Source organism: Schistocerca piceifrons, chromosome 4, assembly GCF_021461385.2.
Source record: "Schistocerca piceifrons isolate TAMUIC-IGC-003096 chromosome 4, iqSchPice1.1, whole genome shotgun sequence".
Lineage (NCBI taxonomy): Eukaryota > Metazoa > Arthropoda > Insecta > Orthoptera > Acrididae > Schistocerca > Schistocerca piceifrons.
In genome coordinates, this window is record NC_060141.1 from 724,785,299 (window position 1) to 724,810,788 (window position 25,490).

Below are 25,490 nucleotides of genomic sequence, written 5' to 3' on the forward strand. Positions count from 1 at the left end.
TCCTATGAATGCACGCACATACTGCAACGTTGATGAAATTTGTTGTGATTGCTCTATGGTATCTGTGTGCGGCCTGTACAGGAAACTGGTATTTTTTATGTCTGATTGTTATCACGTTAAGAACTTTCAGACTCTTTGCACAAATAATTCCTGGGTGTGTATGAAAGTTCTACCTTTCATCAGCGTATATACGAGGGCAACAAATTAAATACGGCTTCTTCATTTGCAGACAGTTTATCATTGTGTCCCATGGCAATTAATTTTTTAATGACAGAATACTATGTCTTTTTTTAAATATATTAATCTGGCTTCGTGCGCACTAGACCTCACATTGCGAGAACTGTTCGCTCCTCAAATTTTGCCCCGTAATTCGGACTTGTCACTGTTATTAGGATAGGAATTACAGGCTTGGCTTTTGATATTCTTGCTGTTTTTCTAATATGAAAAAATACTGCAAACCTCTGAGCTACAGATTAAAGCCTATGGCCAGCTATCAGGGTCGTTCTTCATCATCTGCTTCCGGCAGAAACCTCACTCAACTTTCAAGGGATGGGTTGTTATTTTATTCATAAAGTCAGTCCCAGGAATCTATCATAACAATTGACGTTGTTAGACACAAATATTAGACTAATTCTCAAATTACTTTTGACCTCATTGTACTGTCAAGTCTTTCCAGTCGTACTTTGGTAATTAATACTGTTAACTGAGAGAGATTAATAGCCAGATCGACAGTAGTTTCTTTTCATTGTTGTTCAGTACAGTGCCACAGAGGAAAAGCATCTGTCCGTTTCAGGCCCCCATTTTTTTCGTACGCGAAACTGACTGGGCAAAAATGATAGTTGCATCTTTTCAAGAAGACAGTTTTGCATTTCACCTTCTGTCAGTTCTGTGTAATTCCTACTAAACTTTCTGATAGTCGAACCCATAAAATAAATAGAACCCTGAAATCTAAACATAATGCTCAGATCTATCCAAACCACTCAGGGTTTATATATTGCTTCTTGTTTGATGTAGGGACTATCAAATAGTAGCCGGCCGCGGTGGTCTCGCGGTTCTAGGCGCTCAGTCCGGAGCCGCGCGACTGCTACGGTCGCAGGTTCGAATCCTGCCTCGGGCATGGATGTGTGTGATGTCCTTAGGTTAGTTAGGTTTAAGCAGTTCTAAGTTCTAGGGGTCTGATGACCACAGATGTTAAGTCCCATAGTGCTCAGAGCCATTTGAACCATTTTTTTATCAAATAGTATAGTATGTATCAGAGTCAGAAACAACGCAGACAGCCACAGAAAATATATTCTCACGTGTCAATTGAGCGTCAGTTGTAGAGACACTATAGCTGTAATTGATGAAAATCATTTTGCAGTCTAGGTCTGAAATGGACAGGGGACATGACAGTCGCACATGTCAGAAGCGGTGCTCTGGCTGTGCCTGTTCCATATATTGCTGACCGTTGACTCAGTGAAATTCATGAATCACCTTGAATTTCCTACTCTCTAAAATTTACGCCTCAGATCGCAAAATGGAAATTTCGCATAATGAATGCACTACGCCAGGTAGTAACTCATGTGAGGAATTCGCCATGGCTTCTCATAACGCATTGCGGCCTTGGATTTCTGGGAATCGTAGAATTTTAGGTGGAGAACTATGTTACAATACCTTGAAGTTCACTAGGAAGTACCGTTTTGGAGCACTGAAAGTAAATTTTGTAAAAAGTAAATTTTTTCTGCAGAAGGACCAAATACAAGTTTTTGCACAGCAATAGATAAGATTCTTACGTGCTAATGTAATTGACATAAAAAGTTATAAAATTTATAAAGGTAAACTAGGGATAAGAATACTGAAAAAGTGTCAATGCTTAGCACAGTTAAAAATGGAAATAATATAAGATATTAAAGTAAATATTACGAGAATATCGCTGTACACGAAAAGGTGTAAGAATAAAAGCTACGGTCTAATAAATACATGTTTCAATCAATGTAATGAATAAATCTGCAGACAGTAAATCAATTCTAAGATGTTTTGGACTGCGAAATCTCAAACTTACTTAAAAATAATGTTAAGATGCTTCTTGGCTACTTCAGTAATCATATTTGAAAGTATTGTAGGAGATATCAAGCATACTTACCTACAAACAGGAATGGTGAAAGATAAATAAATACGTATAAAATGTTCCAGTTAAATCTGATATTCTCAGATTTTCGCAAACTTCCAATAACGGTGAAACTGGGATCTCTTCAAATTGAAATTAATTATAATTTCATTTGAGAAAATAGCCAAAACAAAAATTAATATAAAAAATTGTGAATATTTAACTAATTAGAAATGGGTAGATTGATTCAGGCTGACTGCCACTCTGAAGTTCAAATTAAAAAGAGAGAGAGGGAGAGGGAGAGAAATAAATAAAAGAAGTGAAGAGGTACACCATCAACAGACGAACAGAAAGGATATTGCAAAGGAAAACATAGAAAAGAGAAGATTTCGAAATAAATAAAGAAAGGTAATGAGAGCAATCTTCAAGAATAAATCAGTAAAGCAGCCGAGAAGACAGTAGGATTGGTCAACAATAAAAAGAAGATTTTTTGGAACGAGGAATGCGAAGAAGCAGTACAACAAAGAGATAAGAAAAGGGTAAAGTTAAGGTTTTCAAACAAAGAAGAAACCTTTTATAATTACGTAACAGTACCAAAGTAATCAAGAAGATGAAACGAACCTTCGAAAAATCGCAACTTATAGAAATACAGGGTGTTTAAAAAAGAATGACCTGATTTCAAAGCTCTATATTTGTTTATAAAAAGTAGTACATACGTGGAATGAATTGAAAATACAAAACCTTTATGTTTTCGCTTTGCTCTTATAAATGCTCTATATGTCAACCAGCAGCAGCACGAACAACATCTAAACGATAGCTAAATTCGTCATAAACTTTACACAATGAATCTGCTTTTACAGAAGTTATGGTGGCTGTCGTTCTGTTCTTAACGTTTTCTATGCCACAAGGTAAATTGGAAATCGACACACTTCCATTCACATATCCCCACAAGAAAAAATCGAATTGGGTCTTCAATGGCGATCTTCAAGAATACAGGGCAGTGTGTCGGGGTGGAGCTCCTTCCTATTGGAAAATGAACCTAATCTAACCTAACCTAACCTAACATACCATAAATAACCTACGTCATTGGAGGCCTCCTGAATTTGTGAAAAAGCGAATTCTGCAGCATTTAAAGATAGCTCTTTCCAGTCACTGTGTTTTCTTCAGAAAAGAAGGGACCCTACAATTTTTCACGGGAAATGGCACAAAAAACGTTCATTTTAGGTGAGTCTCATTGTGCCCAGCAATGTCATGAGCGTTTAGGAGTTGCGGTGTAACGACGCGTATTAGGGTTTTCGTTTGGTATATGTATGACCATGTGCAGACTTCGTCACCTACGTCAGTTACAACCCACTTCAAAAATGATTCATATTCTTTTTAAATTGTCATAGAATGGTTCTTGAACGAAACTGTAAAACATCAGTTGAGTCGTGTGCAGAGAATTACATCACTTGGGCCAATTGGTTTTCGTAACTTTTTCGAATTTAAATTTCGTTTGTTTCTCCTCAGAAAATTATATCGACACACGTTATCTTGATCTAATCGATATCAGAATCACACATTAAATAAACTTTTTTTTTAGACTCAAAGTTTCGGCCAACGCTGTCTGAATCAATAATCTTGTCAAAATATATTATTAATCCGTTCACATAACTCTTCATAAATAAATCTTCAAGACACGTGTTTCAACTTTAGTAGCATACACTATTTTATTAGCTTCCTACACATACAGATGTGAACTTGAGCGTTGACAGACAGTGACTAACATTTCAATAAGATTAAGATCTATATGACATCATTGTTGTACAAAAAGAGTATAAAAATTCATTTTTAATTTTTTAGAAACACGACGCAACAACTCGGTTCCAGGATCTTCTGTTGCTCCTTGGCTGTCGACCCGCGACGTATAGCGGCCAGCAATTTCCTCTCTGGTCGCGGCAACGAAGATGCTGTCCCCGTTCGTTGCGCCGATCTCTCCGTACATGAAACACATAAAAAAAATACAAAACTTTTAGATAATTCACATCTTATTACAAATAATAAGAAAACACATAAACAAAACTAAATTAAACTTATAGTCACCTGCAAACTGGGCTGACTTGGTGGATGGGTGACGTTTAATTTCGTCCCACTACATACCCCACCCACAAGCTCAGTTTGTCAGGTTTTAACCGAAATTAAACTTTTCAATATACAATATTTAACTGTTAATACATTTTTCTCACATTTTACGTAACCTAGAGCCCTTGCTCTTAGATAGATTTAATCCTTTTAATACGATATTGTTGTGACTATTTGTCATTTACTCTTAATTGTGCTATTATGGCAATTCGTAACCGAATATAGGGAGATTGCTCCTCTTCAGTTAATAGTTGCTAATAAATACTAATTTAGTACGTTCTTTAACGTTGTACATTAGGACAGAGCGTTCAAATTGTGATAGATTAGTTTCAGTTTCATTTATTTACTAGAGTTATTCTTTTCAAGAATGTATATTACTAATAAGTTTCTCACAATAACTAATAGTACTATTTACTTTACGTCATTCTCTTCCCTAATGCCTTATTTATGCCTGAGGTCAAGAAGAAATCCAGCAAAACTCTCTTTAGAATCTCGGCACGGCTTTCTTTACCTTCGGACACCTTGTTGGGTAATGGCCATTTATTTAGGAGAAACAAGCGAGAGAGCCCCGTTTGGTGTGTTCTATATTAACACTATTGCAAACCTCTATTAAAGGCACTCTGCTATGTTCTCGTGAGCCATATAGCTCTGGACGCCCATGGTCCCTAAAACTATTAACCATCCCCTTTGGTTCCTACTATCCGAGTAAATTTAAAATATGCAAAATTCCTTTTGACCTAAGAGCAAAGTTTCCTCCATATAAATCCCCCTTTTTGGTTATCTTTCTCTTTTTGAAGTACCAGTAGATTATTGCAGAACACTTGTTTAAGCTTTCTGTTCTATTCTTTAAAATAATACGTAACTATCACGAAAAACTTCACATGAATAAACTATGAACGCTCTTCCGTATGTAACATATACTAAATATTAACTTATTTAGGAATGAAGAGTTTCATTTGATCAACATTATATAATCCTTTAATTACACCTGATGAAGGTTCCATAAGAAGTAATGCTTTGGGATGTACAATCTTATGTACAACATATGGACCTTCAAAGATAAAGAAGAATTTTCTACATTCCTTATCGATCTTAGAGCTTTTAGGATGAGATCGTACTAACACAAGATCTCCTACCTGAAATGAGGGTTCTACAGCCTGTTGATTATAACTTTTAATTCTCCGTTCGGCATTTTTTACAATCTGTTCGCAAACTTTTTCGTCTGGAATATCTTGTTGTATCTCATTTACTGGTGGCCAAGGTAAAGCAGCTAGTAAAGGCTCACCTATAATTCGTTTGCCTAAAATTTCTATAGGTGATAATCCCGTCGTTAGGTGAGGCAATTCATTTAATATCTTTTCGAATTCAGGCATTAGTTTGGCCCACCGAGTATGTTTATGTGCACAATAAGTTCTACATAATCGTCCTAATTCTTTCATGACTCTTTCTACTAAATTACTTTGAGGGTAATATTTCGAAATTAAGATATGTTTGATTCCATATTGTTTTATCATATCTTGAAATCTTTGACTAATAAAGGCACTACCGTTGTCAGACATAAGTCGTTTAGGAATGCCCCAGTTAACAAAGTAATTTCGGGTGAGGCAGCGTATAACGCTTGCTGTATTCGCTCGTTTCAAAGTATATAGTTTCACATGTTTGGACCAACATTCCATTACAACAAACACATATGTTAATCCTCCTGAACTCCGAGGCAGAGGGCCGAAAAAATCTAATGATAGTAGATCCCACAAACCTCGAGGAATTACAGCATATAATTTATAACGCTTGGATTTGTTATTAACTTTAACCTTTTGACAGGTTTCACAAGCCCTAATAATACTTCTCACAATACGGGACATATTTTTTGAAATAATAATACTTCATTAGATGTTTAATACATTTATGAATTCCAAAATGCCCGTAACCTTCATGAATATAAGTAATTAACTCGTCCACAACAGTTTTCGGAATGCAGATTTTCCATCTCTGGTGTTCCCTCTGTGCTTACCAATACAACAAGTCGTTAAAATATAACCACACACCCCGGGTGTTAACTGTTTCGTCCCCATTATTAAGGTTTTGTATAATTCGTAGAATAACATTTTTCTTTCCTTTATGTAATACGGTAATCCACTAATTAGGACTCGCATTAGATGACTTTCAATTAATTTAGCACGGTTTAAATTACATTCAAAATAATTCCTATAACCTCTCCACCGTTTAGAATATGGAGGAGTGTCTAACAACTCTAAAGTTAAGTGTTGTTGTTTTCGTCTTGACCAATAATTTTGTTTAAACTGCTTAACAAAATCATCCCAATCCCTGAATTCAGTTCTATGCAGTACTGCCCATTCCGCAGCTTCTGCTTCTAAATGTCCTATTACAAATTGAATGCGTTTTTCATTACTCCATTTAGGAGATAATGATGTTTCAAAAGCTTTTATAAAGATTATAGGGTGCAGTTCGCCTCCTGGTTTGAATACAGGAAATCGACTTGCTACATTTGAATTTGTCGTTATGTCATCCAGACATTCTGCGAGAGAAATAGTCGGATTTTGTTTAGCTTGCAGAGACGGAGTTGCATCGGATTGGCTTGCCGTGATTGCCTTATTCATATTGTTGTCGTCCGTGCTAGCAAATTCGATGCGACTGTTGTCTCTGATTATGTTATTACCTCTGCTACCTGAAATGTTCTCGTTATTATTTAATTCCGGTAACCGTTTAGTAATTTCCTGTATCCGCATTTCTGTATTGGATACGCGACTAGCTAATATCGATTCTTCACTGTGTTCACGATGTGAACGCTCTGTACCTTCATCAATGTTATTATCTTTGGCAGTCTCAAGATTACTGCATATTTCAGTAACTAAAAATTTCATGTTTTCGATTTCGGTATGGTCCTTTTCTACTTGATGAGTTAATGTCTCTAATTCTACATTATCTATTGAAGAAATCTCTACAGGTTTGGTAGAGACCTCTTTAATAGATTTCAATAATTCTCTGCGAACATTTTCTGTTTGCATAGAAGATTCATCTCGTAACATGTTGTTATTTTTCTGTATTTCATTTACAACTAAGATATTGACACTATCTAGTCTCTCGGTTAAGTCGGTGATATCGTTTCGCATGCGAGCTTTTTCCTCGCGCGACTCCTGGATATGTTCTTCTAACCTTTTACAATTATCAGCAATCTTATTACTAAGTCCTACTAATTTTTCCTGCATTTCAACTTTAGAAGACTCTATTTTATCACTTAATTCTCGACTGGTTTCATTAAGATATTCCTGCAACCTGTCTGTTGATTTTGTTAGCTCCCCTTTAAGTCTAGCAGTAGATTCCTCGTTAGACTGTTTTAATTCCTGTTTTAGTTCCTGTTTCAATCTAGCAGTAGATTCCTCGTTAGATTGTCTTAATTCCTGTTTTAGTTCCTGTTTCAATCTAGCAGTAGATTCCTCATTAGACTGTTTTAATCTAGCCATAAATTCTTCGTTAGACTGTTTTAATTCCTCTTTTAATCTAGCAGTAGATTCTTCGTTAGACTGTTTTAATTCAGCTAGGAAATCCCCGTTAGATTGTTTCAATTTAGCGATCGCCCTAAAAAGGGATCTCATGCTCCTATCGGACATAGATTGCTCTTCGTCTGACATTTCACTTCCCGACATTATTGTAAGATATTAACTATTTACACACGCAGACTTGTAATCAACAATCCTATAAAAGCACACTTCCTATGTACAACACCCCACTTCCAACTTGAAACAAACTCACCGGACACTAATATTGTAATTTGTAGTTCTCGATGATCAGTGTGCTGCTATGGGCTGCAGATGTAACAGCCGTCGATGCAGCCGCTGAGATGCTGCGACCCCGCTTCCGCAACCGGCAGGACGCTGAGTCGAACACCGGAAACGTCGCTAGCTGCAACCACGCCCGGCACCGCCGTAGACAGGCGAAGCCCTCAGCAACACCTCTAATACCAGCCGGAGGAACGCCCCGCAGCTGACGTACTGGGCCTATTAGTTTAGGGAGAAAAAAGGTTGTCGGGGTTTGCAGCGTTCAGCTGCTGCCCAACAGATGCGCCTTCTCGTGGAACAACTGCGTGACCGTACTGCTTGGCTGCGGCTCCGTCAGATGCCCACACCCACGAAGTCGCCGCTGGCTGGTGAAGGCTCCACGAAAACTCGCGTTGACTTCCGAAGGACTCTTGATGTTTTGTTTCGTACCTGTGTGCCTTAGTTGCACACAAGTCCTGTTTCTAAGGTCGCCACGGTGCGGTGTAACGACGCGTATTAGGGTTTTCGTTTGGTATATGTATGACCATGTGCAGACTTCGTCACCTACGTCAGTTACAACCCACTTCAAAAATGATTCATATTCTTTTTAAATTGTCATAGAATGGTTCTTGAACGAAACTGTAAAACATCAGTTGAGTCGTGTGCAGAGAATTACATCACTTGGGCCAATTGGTTTTCGTAACTTTTTCGAATTTAAATTTCGTTTGTTTCTCCTCAGAAAATTATATCGACACACGTTATCTTGATCTAATCGATATCAGAATCACACATTAAATAAACTTTTTTTTTAGACTCAAAGTTTCGGCCAACGCTGTCTGAATCAATAATCTTGTCAAAATATATTATTAATCCGTTCACATAACTCTTCATAAATAAATCTTCAAGACACGTGTTTCAACTTTAGTAGCATACACTATTTTATTAGCTTCCTACACATACAGATGTGAACTTGAGCGTTGACAGACAGTGACTAACATTTCAATAAGATTAAGATCTATATGACATCATTGTTGTACAAAAAGAGTATAAAAATTCATTTTTAATTTTTTAGAAACACGACGCAACAACTCGGTTCCAGGATCTTCTGTTGCTCCTTGGCTGTCGACCCGCGACGTATAGCGGCCAGCAATTTCCTCTCTGGTCGCGGCAACGAAGATGCTGTCCCCGTTCGTTGCGCCGATCTCTCCGTACATGAAACACATAAAAAAAATACAAAACTTTTAGATAATTCACATCTTATTACAAATAATAAGAAAACACATAAACAAAACTAAATTAAACTTATAGTCACCTGCAAACTGGGCTGACTTGGTGGATGGGTGACGTTTAATTTCGTCCCACTACAGAGTCCACATATGCCCACGTTATGTCGGTCTACTTTACCGTTAACATTAAACGTTGCTTCATCATTGAAAATTAACTCTGATAAAATATATCGTCTTCCATGTCCTCTAGCAGAGCATTGCTGAAGTCATCCGTTTTCTTTTATCATCAACCCGCAGAGCCTACACTAACTGTAGTCTGTATGTTATATAGACCAAACGACGCCTTAACGCTCACCAGTCGGTCATAGGAGGCATTGCCAGTTCTCTGCTTGCGAGGCAACTAGTAGACTTTCGTGGACTCTGCTCAAACGTTTGGCGAATTTTTTCCGCCATGACATGAGAAGAGCGAGGTCGACCTGGACTCTTACCGCTGCACATATATTCTGGCTCTTGAGATTGGTGACACCAACGACAAATGATTTTTGGTGCTGACGCATCAGTGTCGAAACGCCGACGAAAAGCGCGCTGGACCGAAACCACTGACTCACTCTTTACAAACTACAGCGCACAGAACGCCGTCTACTGAGCGGATGCCACTTTACTTCTGACTGCAAACGTATTGACTTTCATCTAACGGCGATTTTCTGAAACTCTACGCCACGTCCATTCAAACAACACACATTTCCTTGCCGGCACAGCCCATGTTTCTTAATTACTGCCTTAGAAAATCAGCTCATTTTTTGAACCACCCTGTACAATAAAATTTCACAAAAATATTGTAAGTCTTTACACATATGTTTGAAGATTTTAAGTTCCAAATACTGGTTTCGAAGATAAAAATGTTAAAAACCTTATTAATTAACAAGCATTGTTGCGAAATATTAGTCGAAATACTTTTTATGCAACCTTTGAGTAAAAATTTTCTGCAAAGAGGTCTATTTTTGCAGAAAGATATGAAGGTAACCTGTGTTGTCGCAAGACATCGCCTCTCAGCGGCTGAGCTGAGCTGAACGTGCGTGAACTGCGGCTCAAACGATTACTGCCGTGAGCAATGCAAGAAGACGTACAGTGAACCTCAACATCCGGCTGTGTCTACTTGACTATGCATAATCACAGTTTGACATTCATAAAGAAACCAATTCAAAAAGTGACTTCTGTTCATATGGCTTCGCGTAATAGTTCTCGTTCTTTTCAAAGAAGACATGACCTTGATCTGCGTCTTTCATAGCAGATCGAAGGGTCTCTCAGTTATTACAAAGGCATGGAGAAAGCGAGGATATTGCGGGATATCCCAGTATTGTATGCAGACGTGGTGAAAGAGTTCGTGAGGCGGCGGGAAAACCCGAGACACAGCGGTCAGACGTTCAGCGGCTGTGAGCGGCCGCCGTTTCTTACTATCGTAAATTCGTCCCTCTGTGTGGAATATCAGCAGTGGCGGACACCTGCCGGCTACGCAGCTAGAAATGTACGTGACGTCCATTGCGGTCGATTCAGCTGTGAAGTCATATATAAATAAAGTCGTCAGAAAGGTCTTTATTGATTGTATTTGATAATAAAACACTCCTCTGATATGGTGAAATGTATAGGTACAATGGCAATAGAGAAACATGACCCCTATCCCCCTTCTGGATGGCGTTGGCTATGGGAATGTGGTAGCAATAATTCTTAGAAAAGTCATCTGAAACAAGTAGAAAGATTGAGGTATTTAGTGAACTAAAGAATCAGTAATGTCAAAACTCAAGGAAGCCAAAACATTTAGCCCTGAGTGGAAGCATGAAGAGGAACTGTGGCCTTAGTTTAGAAGAACATTTGCCCAGTATTCTATAGGAATGTACATGTATTATATAGGCTTCGTCCCCGCCGCAGCCGCAGTGGTCCGCAACCCCACAACGACTACCGCAGTCCACTTCACCAATCCGCCGCCCCACACCGAACCCAGGGTTATTGTGCGGTTCGGCCCCGGTGTACCCCCCCCCCCCCCTCCCACAAGGGAACGTCTCACGCCAGACGAGTGTAACCCATATGTTTGCGTGGTGCGTGGTAGAGTAATGATGGTGTACGCGTACGTCGAGAACTTGTTTGCGCAGCAATCGCCGACATAGTGTAGCTGAGGTGGAATAAGGGGAACCAACCCGCATTCGCCGAGGCAGATGGAAAACCGCCTAAAAACCATCCACAGACTGGCTGGCTCACTGGACTTCGACACAACTCCGCCGGGCGGAGTCTACAATAATTAAGTTTAAGTCTTAGCAGTCAGCAATTTCTTCGTTTCCCAAAACTTCTTCATTCGCTGTGATCCGGCTGTTCGTTCTTCTGCAGATATAGCATACTTCTTCCGTTCTGATGGTCTGAATGCCAGCCGTGTGTATTTCTTCTCCAGAAGCAGTTTCTCTTCTCTTTGTTGAATTTCGTGTGTGGTGGTGTTCAGTTCATCCAGATCACTTTGTACTTCTTTAAACCAGATGTTTTTGGTTTTACTGTTCCAGAAATAGTCGAAAAGCTGCTTCAGGATTCTAATATTTGGTAGGCGCGAGATATGTGGCCGAAAAATGCAATCCTTCTTTTCCGCATTGTATCAATAATGGATTCAGTTTCTTTATACACTTCTAAATTGGGCAAAAGTCTCCACTGCCCATTAACTTGGTGTTTCTTACTGATAATTGTTAGGAGTATTCTTCTATCAACTTTATGCAATTTGTCAGTTGTTGCTTGAGTATTTAGTCTGAATAGTGTTTCACTTTCATATGTTGCTTCCGGTAATGTCGAAATTTAGCATTTATTGGGAGAGTTTTTTGTAGGTTGGCCACGTGGTTCTCTGCGCTCTCTGAAGCGTCATTTATGAAAAGATAAATTTGGTTTAAGGATATTGTTATAGCAATCCAATTGTGTCATTTGAGTGTGTCATTTGCGGAATAGCAATAAACAGTAAGTATTAGGTGCTCCAGCTAAAAGAACGTAAATAGGTTATATAACTAATTACAAAACGTGTATACACTCACTTGGGTTGCACAAAATTTTGTCAACTGACGGCGGTTTCGATTGCACTAGGGCAATCTTCATCATAATAAAAAGTTGCATGGAATACATGTAATCATACCATGGTTTATAACGTCTGAGGAAATGGTGTGATTACATGTGTTCCATGTAACTTTTTATTCTGATGAAGATTGTTCTGGTGCAATAGATACCGTGGTCAAATGACAAAATTTGTGCTACCGAAGTGTCTATATGTACGTTCTGCAATTAAATAGCATACGGTTGCTCGATCACAGCCAATAAAGTGTTTAATAATTCGTTGTATAATTAACACTTATTTTTAGAAACTGTATTTCGACCACTGCTAACAACATGGTTACTCGCTCCATTCCACTGTCACAAAACAATTAACGTGTTTTCATCACTGACAATATGATAATATGGCCACAATGAATAAAAATCGGTGTCGATGCCAGCGTCTTTAGTTGACAAGCGGACTGTGAGCGAGGCGCGTTAGTTGGCATCGCCGGGCTCCATCTCCGTGCGGCTGCGAGAAGGAGCGGAAGGTGTGTGGCTTGTATACGGGCAGGCGCACACCTGTGGCGTTAGCGGCTGTGAATCGTACAGCACTGATGGGCAGGAGACCTCAACTGGGAAAGTTCGGCTGCCGAGCAGCAAATCTTTGCAGGTGACGCCACACTGGGCGACTTGCGTATCAATGATGAGAACACCCAGTCACCCAGCGGTGGAAATCTCCGACTCGGCCCGGAATCGAACCTGGGCCCTCTGTGACTGGTCAGACCGCTGACGTCACTCATCTAAGGGGACAGACTTGGCGACTGTCACTCACATTGACTGCAATACCACTCAGAAGCAAAGACTACTTTACGAAATTGTCTTTAATAGAATTAGATGTTTAAAGTCTGATATTGAGCATCGAGCACCCGTCGTCTGGCAGCGCCGGCACGATAGCTCAGCGTGTTCCACCAGAGCTGGCTGGTGTCTGTCATAAGAAACTGAGTGACTGAGTGAATGGATCAACAACGAACTTCAATGGATGTCATGTGACGTCCGCTAGGATCAAATACAACGAACAATAACAAACAAAATTAAAAAGGAGCGTAGCGTCTTTAATTCATAATCAAAAACGTTGTCGGTCCCGGACTCGAAAACTGCCACTGCTTACATTTTGATTAATAATTAGCATTGGCAGCCGAAGGCCTCCGGCATAAGAAGTTATCCTCATTCTGCAACGGCCTTGTCAAAGAGGGTGGAGGAGGGACAGACGTTCAGAACAATCTCTTGCCCTTGGGGTGGAAAAACGCTCCTAAAGGCGGAAGAATCAGCAGTGATCAACGGCATGAGGATAAAGAAGGCAATGGAAACCACTGCATTAAAGACACGTAACGTGTATCCACAGGACATGAGGCGCGTAATTGATAAAGTGTCATGACGATCTCTACATTAGCATAAGATTTCGGAAGAGTCCTCCATTTGGATCTTCGGGAGGGGGACGCCAAGGGAGAGGTGACCATGGAAAAATGATAGAATAACAAACGAATGGGTAACGTTCTATGAATCGGGGCGTGGAGTGTCAGAAGCTTGAACGTGGTAGGGAAGTTAGAAAATCTTAAAAGGGAATGCAAAGGCTCGATCTAGATATAGTAGGTGTCAGTGAAGAGAAATACGGACGTCCGGCAAGGTTTGTTGTCGCGCCGATCACCGATAAAGTGAGGGAACCCCGTTACGGCCACGCCACAACTTAGTCGCAAAAACAGCGCTCCAAATCAACATAGGAGGAACAAGACCACGAGGAAGACCGGCAAAGAGATGGACTGACAACGTCAGGGGAGACATGCACGTTGTTGGCTTAAGACCAGAAGATGTCAACTACAGGAAGAAATGGATGAGATGTAGGAAAACAGTAGACCCCGTAAGTCGGGATTAATGCTTGGAGAGAGAGAGGGTGAAGAGAAATGGAAAGAAGACAAGGATTTCTGGTTAGATGAGTAAAGGGTAATATCAGCAGCAACAGAAAATGATATAACAGGAGTAGGATTCGTTATGAATAAGAAGATAGGGCAGAGACTGTGTTACTATGAACAGCGATCTCTTATCAGTATCAACAGCAAACCAACACCGACGTCGCAAGCTGACGATGAAGAGATTGAGAAAGTATGCGAAGATACTGAAATGGTGCCGGCCGAAGTGGCCGTGCGGTTAAAGGCCTGCAGTCTGGAACCGCAAGACCGCTACGGTCGCAGGTTCGAATCCTGCCTCGGGCATGGGTGTTTGTGATGTCCTTAGGTTAGTTAGGTTTAACTAGTTCTAAGTTCTGGGGGACTAATGACCTCAGCAGTTGAGTCCCATAGTGCTCAGAGCCATTTGAACCATTTGATACTGAAATGGTAATAGAGTACGTACAGGGAGATGAAAATCTAATAGTCATAGGGGAATGGAATGCAGTTGTAGGGGAAGGAATAGAAGAAAATGTTAGAGGAGAATATGGGCTTGGGACGAGGGATGAGAGAGGAAAATAATTGAGTTCAGTAATAAATTTCAGCTAGCAATAGCAAATACTCTGTTCAAGAATCACAAGGGGAGAGACATAATGGAAAATGCCGGGTGTTAATAAAAGATTACGTCATGGTCAGACAGAAATTCCGAAATCAGATTCTGGATAGTAAGGCTTACCCAGCAGCTGATAAGTGATGAGTGATGAAGAGTAGGATGCAGTTTAAGAAATTAGTGAGGAAGAACCAATACGCAAAGAAGTGGATTACGGAAGTACACAGGAATGACGAGATACGCTTGAAGGCTGCAGATACAGCTGCAGATACAGCAATTCACAATAGCCCAGTAGGCAGTACAGTTGAGGAGGTGTGGACATCTCTAAAGAGGGCAATCATAGAAGCTGGATAGAAAAATATAGGTACAAAGAAGGTAGCCGCGAAGAAAACATGGGTAACAGAAGAAACTCTTCAGCTGATCGATGAAAGAAGTAAGCACAAAAATGTTCAGGAAAATTCAGTAATACAGAAACACAAGTTGATGAGGAATGAAATAATTAGCAGGTGCAGGGAAGCTAAGACGAAATGGCTGTATGAAAAACGTGAAAAAATCGAAAAAGAAATGGTCTGAAGGACCGACTCACTTGAAGGAAAGTCGAAACAACCTTTGGTGAAACTGAAAGCAAGGATGGTAACATTAAGAGTGCAACCGGAATGCCACTGTTAAATGCAGAGGAGAGAGTGGATAGGTGAAAAGAGGGTATTGAAGGCCTCTTTGAGGGGGAAGATTTGTCTGATATGTTGGAAGAAGAAACAGGAGTCGATTTTGAGGAGACGGGGGATCCAGTATTACAGTCAGAATTTAAGATAGCTTTGTAGGACTTAAGATCAAATAAGGCATAAGGGATAGATAACATTCCATCAGAATTTCTAAAATCCTTAATGGAAGAGAAAACTAAAGGGCTATTCACTCTGGTAAGTACACTGTATGAGTATGGCAATATACCGCCTGACTTTCGGGAAAATATCATCCACATAATTCCGATAACTGCAAGAGCTGACAAGTGCGAGAATTATCGCACAATCAGCTTAACAGTTCATGGAATCAAGCTGCTGACAAGTATAATATACAGAAGAACGAAAAATAAAATTGAGGGTGTGTTGAATGACTATCAGGTAAATGCACGAGAAAGGCAATTCTGACGTTGCGGTTGATAATGGAAGCAAGACTAAAGAAAAATGAAGATACGTTCATAGGATTTATTGACCTAGAAAAAGCGTTAGATATTCGAATTTCTGAGAAAAATAGGAGTAAGCTATTGGGAGAGGCGGATAATATACAATATGTACAAGAACCAAGAGGGAATAATAAGAGTGACGACGAAGAACGAAATGATCGGTTTAAAAAGGGTGTACGACAGGGATGCAATCTTTCGCCCCTATTGTTTAATGTTTACGTCGAAGAAGCAATGATGTAAATAAAAGAAACGTTCAGTAGTGGAATTAAAATTCAAGGGTATCAACGATACGATTCGCTGGTGACATTGCTATCATGAGTAAAAGTGAAGAAGAATGACATGATCTGCTGAATGAAAATAACAGTCTACTGAGTACAGAATATGGACTCAGAGTAAATCCAGGAAAGACGAAAGTAATGAGATGCAGCAGAAATGAAAACAGAGGAAAAGTTAATATCAGAATTGATGGTCATGAAGTTAAGGAATTCTGCTACATAGGCAGCAAAATAGCCAATGACGACCGGAGCAAGGAGGACATCAAAAGCAGACTAGCAATGGCAAAAAGGGCATTCCTGGCCAACATTAGTCTACTAGTATAAAACATAGGCCTTAACTGGAAGAAATTTCTGAGAATATACGTTTGGAGCATAGCATTTATGGTAGTGAAATATGGACTGTGGGAAAACCGGAACAGAAGAGAATCGAAACAACTGAGTTGTGGTGCTACACACGAATATTGAAAATTAGGTGGAGTGATAAGGTAAGGAATGAGGAGGTCCCTTGCAGAATCGGAGAGGAAAGAAATATGTGGAAAGCACTGACAAAGAGAAGGGACAGGATGATAGGACATCTGTTAAGACGTCAGGGAATGACTTCCATGGTACTAGAGAGAGAAGAGAAGAAAATGGAAAATTGTCGGGAATCAGTGCAGAGTTAGGTTTTAAACAGGGAATCATCATTTTTCATAATTTTGTTCTTTCATGTGTTTATGGTAATCTCCCTTTGCTTAATTTGACTATTTGACTTTCACATGCCAAGAGTATAAGGAATAAAGCCATTTTCACTGCCCGCATGAGTTATTATTAGGCGTTATCCCTTTGATACCGGTATGAGGAGACCAAACGGTAAGGCGACCGTTCGCGAAAATCGGAAAATCCGGGTTCGAGTCCCAGTCCGCCACAAATTTTCATTGTCGTCATTCCATTCTACAGCTGATCGTTGCCCTTCTTCGCAATTGCAGATTCAATGACTGTACTATGGCTGTAGTCACCGCAGTGTCTGTTCCTTTGGATATGCATATCCAAAGGAACTTTGCACCGTAATCAGAATAACACAGGTACTTCAATATCGTATTACACTAGTGTTGCTGCCATGGGAGTATATAGCTTCCTTCCACTGTAGACACCCATTTTTCGGTCAGATAATAGGTTTAAACAATTATCCTAACAACGGCCTCATCAAAACTGTCAATGTCTATAATAGTTTTGCGATTACAGTTTTTATCTAGAATTACAAATTTCCTTCCTCCGTCGGATTCCGATAGCTTGCCTTACCTTTTAGTTTTCTCGACAGTGCTTCGAGAAAAGCCTGCGGCTACTTGGTGCACCTGAATGTTCCTTCCCTGAGACGACTTATCTTCCATAAACATTAAAACGCTATATACAATCTTCCTAGAATGACTATTCAGTTTTCCGCCTTTCAATTTTGGAGAAGTAATAGTCGTCATTATTTCAATCTGAAGTCGCTGCGCACTAATAATACATACACGATAAAACACACCATGCTCACCGAAAAAACGCACAACGGAGACGCGTGGGCAAGCTGTAGGCAGCTGAATGTATTAGCGCTCAAACGTTCGCCAAGGCGCGGGGCGTTCTTCACAAAATCCTTTAGATCCGTTACGTGCTGCCCTCATTTCCATAGTAAAAAGATCGTGCACAAGCACCTAGATACATTTTCTTAAAACTCGTCCTTTCCTTTGGCAAACTGCACATTGTCAGATATCTGCCAATGTCCCGCATGTCGTGGACACCCCCTTTTGTTGTGTCTGCTTTCGAAAAGCGACTTTACGTCTGCGGATATCGGCTTTTACCCCAGTCAGACAATTTATAGGTCACTGCTTTACATTTTAACCTGTAAGTTCATAAAACAGCCTGAGACATTCACTTTTATATGAAATCTGATAGATACGTGAAAAAAGCGATCTGAGTAAATTAATTGGCTATTTTGTAGTCATAACGAAGGAACTATGTAGTAAGCAGGTTCAGATGGATGTATGTTGCCGTAGTTATGCAGAGTTGAAGAGGCTTGCACAAGGTAGACTAGCACAGAGAGTTGCATCAAATGAGTCTGCGGAATGAAGGCAGCAACAAAAACATCAGCAACGGAATTCCTCATAACGCAACGGAATAATTAAAGCCAGGTTTAACATAATCCAAAGAAAGACAAAACTCAGACCATTATTGTTACAGCAGATCTCATGTAGCTACTCGCTATCTGTGTATATGAATTTCAAATAATAGGTGCAATTTGTGCAATGTACAAGTGTGTGCATTCTGCATCCTATAAGAACCGATCACAACGTTTCCATGAGGGCGTTGCTGCGGCGTATATGCAACGTAGTGCGACTCCAGTGAGGGTATATAAGCACCATTATGCATCCTGTGGGTTGGAGTCCCACAATTCCCAAATCAGAAGATTCTGCCACCTGGGCTCCTCTCAGGGCGAAATCGACGTTTTTGGAAGAGCCTCCCCCCCCCCCCCCATCTGTCATTTGCCGTATTTGTTCTCTTTCCCACTCCCCACAGCCCACTCGCCCTGCCACGACCGCTCCTGCTTCCCCCACCAGTTTCACCAACTGCCACGCCACAACAGCCACCACAGAGCGCACAACCACCATTCAAACTGCCTCCATCTCACACGAGGGGCCTGCCTCCCACCACCTCTCAACCCAACCAGTCCCTCACTCCTCCTACCAGGCCACACCTGCCAAAAAACTCCCAAGAGCCCAAGTGACGACTTCGCCTCCACCCCCTCCTCCAAAAATCCACCACCGACCCCTCTTCTTTCTGATCCCCCCCATGGACACCACCCCTCCTCTTGCATCCCCAGCCTCCACCCTGTATACTTCCATCCTTACCAACTCCAATCCTAAATTCCTCAATGACCACATCTTCACCCTCAAAATCTGTAAGTACATCCCAAGTGCCCCCAGTGCCCAACTTACCCCTCACAGAGACTGTCCTCATCAAAAACCCCTCTCCCTGTTTCCACACTGATCTCCAGAAACTTCCCCACATCACCTTTTCCCCCACCTGCAACCCTCAGCCCTTTCCTTACCTCCTCCTCTCCTCATCAACCCCAACCCCCTCGTCATCCTCCAACACACACCATTGTGATCATGAAACACAGCCCTGTGGTAACGGAGGTGGAGGTGTTGGCAGAACTGAATGCCCACCCCACCCTGGAAATCTGCTAGACCCGCTGCATCTACAGTAACTCCGGCCCTACCTTCTTCATGTATGTATTTACAAAGTCTGCCTGCTACATAGATCACCTCCTCAATCAGGGATCCCTGATTTTAAACTATTGCCACCCTGCTGACCCGTCCTGTCCCCTCCTAAATCCTACCGCGGCCAATGCTGTCTCCTCTACAATGACCACCTCACCCAAAACTGCAAGAACCCCCCACCTGCCCCCTTGTAAGGCCTCCCATTTCCTCAAACAGTGCCCAAACCACGCCTCCCCTCCTTCCTGAAGCACCTGCAAGGAACCCCACAACAAACCCCATCCCACCTACTCCTCCAAATGTAAAGTCAAACCTGCTCCCACAAACTCTGAGTTCTCTGTCCATGTTCACCCCATCGACTAGCCTGTCCACCCCAACAATTCCCTCAGCACTCCCCCAAGGCTGAAGACATCATCCAGTTCCTGATCATTGTCCTGAAAAATATCCACCCCTTCCAATGCCCCCACACCCAGCAGATCTCTCTTGCTGCTTGCTCCATTTTCCATTTGAATACCTACACCATCTACTCCCACAACCAGGCCCACTTTACTTTCACCTGCCTAGACACCCTTGTTTAACTCCTCTCTTCTTCTCCCTCTGCTCCCTCCCCCCTTCCACCTCCTGGGACATCAACAGTATCATCTCCTATATCTAAACATTCGCTCCCTCACTGCCAACAAATACATCTCCATGGTGCCAACAAATCCAACAAATACATCTCCATGCTTATCCTGTCCCATCACCAGGTCGACTCCTTCATCCTTAATGAAACCTTCCTCGAAGCTGACCATGTTGTCCACACCTCTCCCTATCTCCTTACTCCACTGACAACCCCCTTCCCTGCATGAGGTGGGGTTGCTATTGGCCACCTAATGCATATTCCTGTCTGGCCACAACCACTGCTCAATGACCCAATTGAACGCCTTCTCCTCAGTGTCTTTTTTTCCTCCATCACCTGTTTATGTCTGTCCCACTGCTCCTCTCCCCTATGACTTCATTTCCCATGTTGACCATACCTCCCCCACCTATGTGACTGCCACAGACCTCAACATCCTCAGCTGTGACCCTGCCACCTTTCAGCATCAGTTTCTTGTCACCCTCAACGTTGACTTTGTTCCTCTCCCACAGCACACCCATCCTGAAAGGAACTCCACCTGGATGTCGTCCTCGCTTCCCACAACATCCTTTGTCGTCTCACTGCAGACCTCCTCAACCCCATTGGCAGTGATCACCTCCCCATTCTTCTCACTATCTACTCTGCTCGTCGCCCCCTCTTGCCCCTGCCCTGCTGCCTCTCGAAAGTCAGTGCCAACTGGGATGCCTGTTGATGTCATCCATGCCTTATCCTTCTTCAAGAAGAGCATCACTGACACTGTGGACGCACACATTCCTACCAAACTCATCCACCCTCACCACCCTACACTTCCTCTACAGGCTGTCCTTCTTCTTCATGAATCCCACAGGCTCTACTGCTCCTTCATTTGCACCTGTAACTGAGATATACTCCTCCACCACCAGCAATTACAACGACACATCCGAAACCTCCTCACAGCAAAGAAACGCCATGACTGGCACCAGACATGTACTTGCCTCAACTCTACCTTCCCTGTGAACTCCTCCAAGTGCTGGTCTGCCTTCCACCGCCTTACTGGTAGCTATCCCGCCCCGCATTAGTCTCTTCTCCATGTTTGTATGTTCCACGTCTTCTCCTAAACCAGTGGTCTAATTTCAACGAAACATGTTTCGCATATCACTTATTGTCTGAACATGCTCCTACGACCACGTTATGTCAGCACCTATGTTGTCTCCAAACTGAACTATTTTGCCCATGTCTTTCCTTTGACGGTTACGATGGCCGACATATTTCAAGCAGCATATGGAGATTTCGTGAGCGCCGGTCTTGTTTTTAAAGTCCGCTATGCCACCCTGACACTGCCACAACGGGCGGGCAGTATCGGTTTAATTCATCTCTATAACCATGCGCGTTCGCTCTATCTCAACACTATACGTCGCACGTGGACCTCTGCCCAAGTGAATCTGGCGGGAACACCTCTGCATCCACCGGTTTCTGTAGGACACATTTCACTCGAACTCGCCCACATCAGAGAGTTCTTGGTTGACCTCAGCTACTTGCGATCGGACCTTCCGTCAACACGGACGCCCAGTACAAAAGACTATTATCGCCTTTACCAACAGCAGTAGCCTATCAATATGGTCGCGCACTAGCACCCAGAAGTTGGCTGCAACACGGTGTGGCGAGCAGTACACATGCCTTTTCTGCCTACGGCGAAGCGTTCATTGTGGTGCGTGGTTGTGAACGGGAACTCCGCTACTTGCAGGAGGTTACATTCCATTCATCTGACGGACGACCACTTGTGGCCGACATGCTCAGTCGTTGATTCGGGTGCACTCCCCTGACTTGTGTCGCGACCGGCGATTGCTAGCTACTCACGCAGCGTATGCTGGCATTATTCTTGCGGCGATTACCGGAGTCTATCTCATCTGATGATATAATGCACGCCGACGGCGCATATTTTCCACCAACCAGGACGAACACTGTCAACTGGCTGAAGCGCATGGCCCTTTACTACATATTTCGTAATGTACACAAAGGCAGACTCGACTTTTGGTTCCTACTGATGACGAGACATGCTGGTTCCAGACGCCGCCCGAAGTACGGGACCGATTTCGCTAATTATTTTGTTTCATTATTTGCGAACCCTCCTGCTCACTGGGGCGTTCCGGGCATGACACGCTGAAACTGAAGAAGATTTCTGGGGCACATTGATCCCCTACAAGACGGAATAGGTGGGAAACCCTACCAACAGACGAGAAGACAGTTCGGATGTTCGCTACTGCAGTTGTAGGATCTTTTGTTAAGACGAAACAAACAAACAAAAAAACAAAAAAATCAATAAACACATAAAATAAAAAAGTGAGCTGGGACCACATGCAGCACAAACGTTTGTGGAGCCAGTGGGAGCAACCAATAACCCAACAGTACTTCTAATTTTCTTTGGGCTCGCAGGCCAACTATTTTGTTTAGATTTTGAACTAATACAGACTGCGCAAATGTGTGCTTTTTTCAGGTTTTCCCTAAATAATGGAATGATCTGTTAAACTAAAATATAGCCGTGTATTATAATGCTTCCAGGGCTTACATTGGTTATTTTATTCAGTCTCTACTCAGCCTCCCATTCAGTTAATAAACATGTAACAAAAGAAGCAGCAAAGTTTCATTCGGTAACTCCTGACTTTAAATTAATAAGTCAGAACAAATAGTTATCCTTTATTTGCTGACAACTGCCATGACAGTTTAATTAATAATTCAGACGATTTAGAAATTTAAGGGTATTACTTTGAACTGCTCTCATAGTGCAAGTGCAAACTAATCTTGCTTTAATTATCTTCAGATTTGTTGTGTGTGGGTTATGAATATTTTGTGTTAAAATAATTTTTGGAACCAAACAAACGAAACAAAATATGTTTTCATATTACTAAGTATATAGAAGTATTACCTTAATTATGTTAAGAAATTATGGAGTTCTAATATCAGAATCTTTTATATGTTTCTCAACAAATTATAATTACTTTTCTGGACATATTTAAAATTTTATCAGCACAAAGTTGCTTGAATCACTTCGGGGCCAGAAAACATCCCAGGCACACAATACGTTTTCCCAGAGCAAAGGTTAAGCAGAGCACTAAGTTTTACACATTCTTTATTCGCTGTGAAGACTAGAGCAGGGTAAAACCATCTTTTGCTACTGTTTTGAGTCTAACGAATTCTTGAGAAATGTTTCGTAAATAACTGGCCCACCCGTCCCCAACCCATCTAGCAGGCACGAAACTCGTTTTGTAATTGGCTTTCTGGCAATGGAGATGCGGAACTGGAAGAGAGAGTGGCTTCATTGGTTGTTAGGCATACTATCTTGGATGTTTTCTACAGTGGTTTAGAAAAGACAGTTAGTTGTTATTCTTCCTAGAGATCAGATGCAGTGCCGAACAATATGAACTTGTTAAGTGTCCGGAAGTTGGAAAATAGTGTAATTTTCACGATACATGCTCTACATCCAGAGGATTCGCATCTCCTTTACGCAGAAAGCGAATTACAGAACGCTATTCGTCCCTGCTATGTGGTAAGCCTTCTGACATAGTTCCTGTGCCATTATTACTAGGTTGAGGTTTTACCTGGTTCAAGACTTCACAATAAATAAAGAACTTTTAGCAGGCGGAGTACATTGCTTAAGTGACATGAGCAAGGCACTGCTTTCAAGGCCTGACTTTGAGGTGGGCACCCAGGAGAGATGGATAGATTCACGGCTTCGGAGTCACTTTCACCATTTGTTTGCACACATGTAGGTACCAAGTCTGAGCAGCAGTTCAAACATATCATCCCATGATGACATTATTCTCAGTGTATAATTACACATCCAAATATCCATCTAACACGTGGTCATCCGTTATAAACTCTCTTATTGTTCACTTCTGGATTTAACCTCTAGATAGCATATCAACGAACTAACGATCTCGAAACTCGTCTTGATATGGCTTTCTGAACTTTTTGCTTACATTTATAAGGCAAGGTCGAATCGATATGAAGATTTGTTGATGGAACAGGCGTGCTTCAGTTGCTGACATGACATCCGAAAGGTTCTCTTCGACATAAAACATATTCACAACAAAGTAACCGCAGCTATACAGCAAGTTCCAGTAACGTGCAAATGGGCCTGTTGCCTGTGCTGACAGACACGTTAATTGCCATAACGTTAGTTAGCAAAGCGGGGCCGTCTGCGCGTAACCACGACTAATGCCCACAGGATGCGGTTTACGTAACTTCCACGGAGAAAGCAATAGTTGAAGAGTATTTGTCCATCACAGCGATAAACTACGTCCTGCCGAGGTTGTGAAACAAACCGCAATTCTGGAAGCACGCTGCTTTGAGCATGTGGTACACCTATCCTTATTTATTTCGCACAGGAAATCAATGTTGTAAATTTCCATGCATTATCACTGTAACTTGACGCATATTACTGTAATTGAAATTTTCTATTGTTTATATCCTGTTTCTTTCTGCGCGTATTTATATTTCCATCTTCCCGTATATTACAGTCACACGTGGCTCTGCAACTATGTTATTCATCAGATTCTAATGTCAAAATCAGGAGGCTATGTGTGTCCAGAGACAATAATAATTTTAATCTGACCATCTATTACGAAATAGTACTGTATCTAAGTACGATGATAGTATTTTACGTTAGCGAGGTACAATATGTAACTATGGAACATAATGCAACTGTATGCCTCTTCGTAACTATATTACGATCTTCACTATTTTATGGTTGTGAGGACTACATCTGCGACTAAGTATTACAAACTGAGTCATGTGATACGAAACTATTTCGTTACATACAGGTCTAATCATTTATAATCGATTATCAAGTTGACACACTAGCTGAACATTTTGTGTGAAACTGTTTTGGAAGCTTTATACACGAAATGAAAAGTTGATGACTTCGAAAATGTTTCAATTTTTAGAAGAAAGAAAGAGAACCTTGGATAGAAAATTCTTACAAATTTTAGTGGTACGCAGTTTAGAAGAACACTTTGGGCAATATGAAGATTAAACGAACTACAGTGGTATGGCATGGTGAGTGACCACTTTATTATCACATCTTTGTTATGACGATCTTCATGTAATGAAAACTTCCAGAATTTTACTTACTTGCTTTTTGTCCTCAGATTTATAATTGGTGTGACACGGCTCACCACGAATTCGTCTCCTGTGCCAACCTCTTCATCTCAGTATAGCGCCTGGAATCTTCGTCCTCAATTCCTAGACGAATGTTTTCCAATCTCTGTCTTCCTGTACAGTTTTTACCCTTTGTAGCTCCCTATAGTACCATGGAAGTTATTACACGATGTCTTAACAGATGGCCCACCATTCTGTCCCATCTTCTTGTCAGTGTTCTCCGATTATTCTTTTCCT